General features: G+C 43.9%; 1 pseudogene; it reads left to right on the top strand.

The window, feature by feature from the left end:
• Positions 1 to 1,979: 1,979 nt before the first annotated feature.
• On the top strand, positions 1,980 to 5,470 carry LOC103090080 (nitric oxide synthase-interacting protein pseudogene; annotated as a pseudogene).
• Positions 5,471 to 7,402: the final 1,932 nt, after the last annotated feature.

Genomic DNA, 7,402 nt, shown 5'->3' with positions numbered 1-7,402 from the left:
GACACGGGATTTTATCCTAAGAATTACAGCAGTCATTGAAAAGCCTTAGAAGAGCTCTTCCTCTGATGTAACCACAATGTAGATAACGGGTTGGAGGTGCAAGAGCAGGTGTGGGAACTGGCTAGGAGGCTGTAGGACTAGCCCAAGCAGGAGACAAGAATGACTTTGACTAGAGTTGTCGTGGAGATGGGGATATGCAAACCATCATGAACTAGCTGAAGCTGGAGGTGACGTGGGAAGAAGTAGAGGAGGCAGGACAGGCACTGGCTTTGTGTTAGCCCGGATCCAACCTAGAGCTGCACGAGGGTGGTTAGCGAGAATCCAGCTAGATTGCATTTCCCTCAAATTCGTCTCCTGCCCCTATTTCTAATAGTCCTAGAGGCCCATAAAACCAATTCCAATTAGGGGTCTTTATTCCTCTCCAATAAAACTTAAAACTTTCATTTGATTCAGTAAATTCTTAACATCTTTTTATTTGCCTCTTTAAAAAGCCATTTTTACATGATGTAAATATAATGACTATTTAGTAGTGATAAATACATTCCTAATTAAACAACTATTTTATTACTTACTAACAGCTTAAAAAGTCTGAGATCCATTGGGAAATAAATTATTTTATTTACAGGAATTGGGCTGAGAGACCTGATCTTCCTGGTGCAAATGAGTCAGAAATGACCAATATAAGTAAGATGAAACAGGATTTATTAGGTTTTAAGGCTGGGGTTCCTGTTTCTTTTAAAGTATTACTCTGCCTGTATTTGTATATGCATGTTTATGTATACGTGTGCATATGTGTGTGTATACAGAGCAGTTTGCCATGAAAGATAAGAAATGTCTATGTGATATGAACCCTCTCCCACCTGCATCACTAAAATATTCCTCTGAAATTTCTATGTCAGAAAAGAGCCTGAAACTTCTAAATGTTAAAGGCAAATACCCCTCAGAGAGATGAAATAGGGAACTTTGATCAGCTATTAATGACTCAGTGGAAACATACATATCTTCTCCAATAGCTGAGAATAAAGCATTGAGGCCATGGGAGTTTTGATGAAGGATATGTTCAAATCATAAATTGCACTTCCAGGCACCACGATGGAAATATCTAGAATACTGGGCACTACTGTGCTGTTGGTTGGGGGAACAGTAACCAAAGACCAGATTTTCAATTTTACAACTTTTCAGAGGCCAGCCCTGACTCCTAACCAAATCATATATTAAAGTTGGGCTTTATTTCTGCCCACTTGGACAGGCTTGTCTTGGCCTGGCCCAGTGCCCCAGAAGTTGATTGTCTTTTTTTTTTAACTTTTTATTTTATATTGGAGTATAGCCAATTAACAATGTTGCGATGGTTTCAGGTGCACAGCAAAGCGACTCAGCCATACATATACATGTATCCATTCTCCCCCAGACTCCCCTCCCATCCAGGCTGCCACATAACATTGAGCAGAGTTCCCTGTGCTATATACTAGGTCCTTGTTGGTTATCCTTTTTAAATATAGCAGTGTGTACCTGTCAGTCCCAAACTCCCTAATTATCCCTTCCCTCCACCCTTAACCATAAGTTCATTCTCTAAGTCTGGGAATCCGTTTCTGTTTTGTAAATACGTTCATTTGCATCATTTCTTTTTAGATTCCGCATATAAGCGATAGCATGTGATATTTCTCTTTCTCTGTCTGACTTACTTCACTCAGAAGTTGATTGTCTTTATGTTATGAGAACGAGGTTTCTAATAGTGTGGGACATTCATGGTCTTGTGAGCTTGTTTTCAAATGACAAGAATGGACCTGTATAGACCTAGCCACACTCTTTTGCTTGGATCACTTCAACATCCAAGTCTATGTAAAGAGGCTGGGACAGGGACTGAAGTGTAGGCCATCTGTGCCCATGTAATGAGAAGAATGACCTAAATTTATTCAACTATTCAACAGCTATTTCTTGAGCACCCACCTGTGCTGGGCCCTGTGCTGGAGACTGGGGATATGGGAGTGAGAAAAACTGCTCTCATGAAGGTAAGACCTGGTAGTAGACCAAGACTGAACTTCATTGGAAACATGTCATCCATCCTAGAAGGGCAGGGGATAGTCACCAGCTCTGTCTCTGTTTTACCATGTGACCTTGGGAAACTCTCTTGCCCTCCGAGCCTCAGGTTCGTTATCTGGGCTTTCGACCAGATGCTCTCCAAGATCTATACAATTGTTTCTTGTGGCCTCCAACCAAACATGACTGGCTGATTGGCAGCCATGCTTCTCTGCAACACAGATACATCTGGATTCCTAAGAAACACCTCTGGGGGACTTGGAAGTGGGTGAAACTATGTCATTGGGGGTGGTTTCACTAGGCATTCTGTCTTTCTTTCCATTCTTCCTTCATTTTTCTAAATCTCTGCTCTGTACTGGCTAGGCAAAGGAAGATGCATGCGCCGGCACTCTCAGTGTGTTTCTTCTGAGCCTAAGAGTGATAAGAGGAGGGGGGTGCAACTTAAAGATTCTTTATCCATCCTGATCACTTTTCAGGGAACTAATCTAAAATCCAGGGGGCAAAGTAACTTTGTTAAGATCCCACAGCAAAAAGGAATCAGTCTGGGGCCAAGATGTACACCGCCAGGCTTGCAGTGGCATGCTCCTCCTGAACCCAGCATGCTGCCACAGTGTTCCCACATCCTGGTCACTTGGTCCTCATAGTCTAAGGGGAAAAGAGTAAACTGGGAGTCCGTGCTCTCTCACCAATCCACTGTGCAGCCAAATCACTTAACCCCAGTAGCCTCAGTGCCACAGCTGCAAGAGGCCAGATGTCTTAATGCATAATGCTGTTGTGCAAACAGAATGCAGGTCAGTGGTCAGACAAAGAAGCTTTTAAACTCAACAGTGCTACATCCTTGCAAACCACTGGAATCATTGTTGTGGAAATGGTAGCAGTAGTAATAGCCATAATAAATCATGAAAGATAAACTTCACCCAAGCCCATCAGGATTTTTGTCCATTAAGTGTGTGGCAACCAAACTGCCTCTGTGGTGTCCACAAAATAATGTTTTGTAAAACTAGATTATACCTTTGAAGATTTCTGAAATATTCTAGGAACAATTGATATGAAGACTTGTGTACAAAACATAAGTGGATGTTGTCAGATCAGCAGCCTCTGCCACGACTTCCATCACTAATGTGACCCACCAAGGACTCCCCCATGTGCCATAAATGTGTAGTTAGACCTCCCACCTGAGACTCTGACTTTGGAGCAAACTGACTTTTAGTGTTCATATTTGTTGCTCTAACGCATTGGATTTATTATTATTATTAGCATCATTATTAGCATGGAATTAGCATTAGCAATTTTTTTTTTTTTTTTTTTTTTTTTTTTTCCCTTGCGTTATGCGGGCCTCTCACTGTTGTGGCCTCTCCCATTTGCGGAGCACAGGCTCCGGACGCGCAGGCCCAGCGGCCACGGCCCACGGGCCCAGCCGCTCCGCGGCATGTGGGATCCTCCCGAAACGGGGCACGAACCCGCGTCCCCTGCATCGGCAGGCGGACTCTCAAGCACTGCGCCACCAGGGAAGCCCCTAGCATTAGGAATTTTGAGAGGGAAGTTTTTGCCTCCAAGTGGTTGATTCCCTGGTCTGTTATGGACATGCTATTTCCTCAGTTCAGGAAAATACCATTCTCAGAAAAATAGGAAAATTAATCATTGGATCCATCCAGTCCCCTATCCATCCAGCCCTTGGGAGAGGATTTATTTATGGAAAGTGCCAGCTTCAAAGTCAGAAAACCAGTTTCTGCATTATGCTCCAATTTCCACAAATACCTGAGTCTCAGTTTTCTCCTTGAATACATGGAGCCAATATCTTCTTTTTCCCCTCCTCATAAAGGGGTTTGAGAAGAAAATAAAAAGCAAAAGAAAAGTTATTACAAACATGGAATGTTTAAAAAGAATGAAGTACATACCAGGTAGTTGTATAATATAGAGAGAAACTAGCCGATACATAAGTCTTTATCTTGTAGCCAGACACTGTTCTAAGCACTTTACATAAAATAGACACTATTGACTAGTAATAATAATAGAGTAAGTTTAATAGAAATTTATCCATATGGATGTTCACAATTTTCAAGCAAAGCATCAGCACTTTTCAGCTGTCTCCACGCACAGCTGTGTCTCAATTCCAGGACAGGAAGTAGAAGTGTTGCTGGGCCACGTGATCTGTAGGAAAATCTGTGCAAACTGTTCTACCCCTACAGGGCCTTGAGCGATTGGCTCCTGACCTGAAGTCCTCAGTTCAGCAGATGGAAAAATTGTGTTTCCCACAGGGAAAGGGGAAGAGAGTGAAATTATTTGCTGTCCTTCTGATATAATTCCCCACGTCAGGATTATGGTGTCGGGCGCAGTCGTAAACCCCATGGATGAAAAGATAACTTAAAATGCACATTTCATTCCACGTGTGGGTATTTCAAAGGACCTCAGGGTAGTTCAGGAGACAAGATGGTAATAACATGCCAGTTAGTTAAAGAATCAGAGAATTGAATGGCTTTAACTACTGCTGAACTGATGTGCCCACATATAGAAGATTTAAAATGTTGGCTCCCAGGCGCAGGAGCTAAATAAACCCACTTTGTTGTTGTTGTCATTGTTTTCTTTCCCCAGAAGATAATATCTACCGTGTAATAAGTGGAAGTTTCTCCAACACAAACACCCACTAACAACTTCCAAAAGGGATGGGGCCCAGCTGGGACCAATAGAATGCGCGGCTTTGTCGATCATTGGTGAAGATAACAAGAACTAAAAAAAGAAGGAGACTGCGCCGCAGGTGAAGGCCTACGAGAAGCAGCGGGGCGCCGGGCGTGAGAAGCACAAGGAGCTGCAGAGGGCGGCAGCGCAGGACCCGGTGCGGGGCTTCCTGGAGAAGGAGGCGGCCACCGAGAGCCGGCCCCCTGACCCCTTCACGCCTAAGGCCGCCTCGGGGAACTACCCAGGCGATGCCCCACGGGGCCCAGTACGGGCCCCGCACGCAAAGACAACGACAAAGCGCTGCCCAGCGTCTGGACCCCGCCGCTGACCCCTGAGGAGACGGCCACGAATCAGGAGAAGCCGTCGCGCCTCGTGACCTGCCCCACGTTCGGGAAGCGCTGCGCATGTCTGCACATCCCCCCTGACGCCCGTGTGCTTCAGGCCGCTCCACAGCTCGGTGAACCGCGTGGGGCTCGTCACGCGCGACAAGCACTGCCTGTGCGCCGGGACCAGCGAGCCTGAGGAGCGCTTCGCTGAGCGCCGGGCTGCGGTCCTCTGGAGCCGTGGTCACCCTGGCACGCGTGGAGAAGTCGGTTCGTAAGGACCACGTGGACCCCGTGAGCTGGAGAAGCTCCCAGACCGCGGCATCATCGTGCTGCAGCGGCTCCAGAGTGAAGCTGCAGGTGGAGAAGTCCAGGCCACTACGGTAGCTGGTGAGCTGACTGGCTGTGAGCACATCCTCCATTTTGTTAACTGAGCACATCTTATATGCCAGGTACTGTATCGGGTGCTAGCTGGGATTTTAAGGGGAATAATGTACTTTCTGCCCTCAATAATACCAAGCTGCCATTTCTTGAGTGCCAGGGTTGCTGGGCACTGTTGTAAGTATCCTATATGTATTTTTGAATAGATCCTCATTAGCAGTCCAGGAGGTGGATGCTATTCAAAAAGTTTACAAATAATAAATGCTGGAGAGAGTGTGGAGAAATGGGAACCCTCCTACACTGTTGGTGGGAATGTAAATTGGTGCAGCCACTATGGAGAACAGTATGGAGGTTCCTCAAAAAACTAAAAATAGAACTACCGTATGATCCAGCAGTTCAACTCCTGGGCATATATCCAGAAAAGCTGAAAACTCTTACTCAAAAAGATATATGCACCCCAGTATTCACAGCAGTGCTGTTTACAATAGCCAAGAAGTAGAAACAACCCAAGTGCCCATCAACAGACAATTAGTTTAAAAAGATGTGGAATAGATAGATAGATGATAGATAGATAGTGGAATATTACTCAGCCTTAAAAATGAATGAAATATTGTCATTTGCAACAACATGGATGGACCTAGAGATTATCATAGTAAGCGAAGTAAGTCAGAAGAAGACAAGTAACATGATATCACTTATATGTGGGATCTAAAAAATAATGCAAATGAACTTACTTGGAAACAGACTCACAGACATAGGAAAAAAACTTGTGGTTACCGAAAGGGAAAGGGAGGGGTCAAAGGATATATTAGGAGTATGGGGTTAACAGATACAAACTACTATACCTAAAGTAGATAAGCAACATGGATTTACTGTATAGCACAGGGAACTATATTCAACATCTTATAATAACCTATAATGGGAAAAAATCTGAAAAAAATATATGTGTAACTGGACCTCTTTGCTGTACACCTGAAACTAACACAACATTGTAAATCAACTCCAATTAAAAAAAGAAAGAGGAGGGTGCTATTATTATCATCACTACACATATGAGGAAACTGAGACACAGAGAGTTTAAGTAACTTGCTCAAGGTCACTACCTAGTGATTGGAGTTGCTGGGCTTTGAACCCCAGCCATCTGGATTCAGTGCTCAGGAGACCAGCCACTGCACTCTACCACCTCTCCTGTGGGAGAGGGGATATGACAGGCACAGGCATGATGACCCTCCGCTCAGTGCTACCCAAATGGTTTGCAAATATGTGCTTCAGAAAAGGGACATGGTTAATCAAAGAAGGCTTCATTTTGTTATGAAGCGTGTAGAACTCCACAGGCAGGGATGGGTGGAGGTCACCTGCAGCTAGTGGGAACGGTGTGAGCCAAGTCATCCTGATACAAAACACTGCTTCTCACACTTTGATGTGAATACAAGTCACCTGTTTATTGTTGCAAGGCAGTCCAAGCACAAGGGGTGTTAGTGAGACTCCAACCAGATGAGGCTTTTCCCCAAATTCATTATCTGCCCCTGTTTAAAATGAACATGAAGGCACATAAAACAAGTCCTATTAGGGTCTCTTTATTCTTCTCCAAGAAAACTTGAAACGTTCATTTGACCCAGTAAAATTCTTAATAACCTTTTTTATGTCCATCTTTTTAAATCAATTTTATGTGTTCTAAGAAAAAATGATTAATGACTAGTGAGACTGTTTCCCTAATACCACGTTACTTTCTTAAACTTCCCAACTTAAAAATGCTTCAGGTCTGAAATTTGCCTAGAAAATCAATTATTTACTTAATGTGTGCTATAATTTTCTTTCAAATAATTATCTAAGGGTTGGAAAGAAAACAAATTGGGCTGAAAAGCTCAAGTATGTAACTTTAGACCTGATCTCCCTGGCAGAAATCGAGAGAATTTGTCACTATGAAATGAGAAGGATTAATGAGCATCTGTGAGTGAAGCCCTGGTTTCCTGTGGAGGGTGTGT

Source organism: Lipotes vexillifer, unplaced genomic scaffold (assembly GCF_000442215.2).
Source record: "Lipotes vexillifer unplaced genomic scaffold, Lipotes_vexillifer_v1.1 scaffold1444, whole genome shotgun sequence".
NCBI classification, from domain to species: domain Eukaryota; kingdom Metazoa; phylum Chordata; class Mammalia; order Artiodactyla; family Lipotidae; genus Lipotes; species Lipotes vexillifer.
The sequence above is the reverse complement of the archived record's forward strand: the minus strand, read 5'-3'. Positions and strand labels throughout refer to the sequence as shown.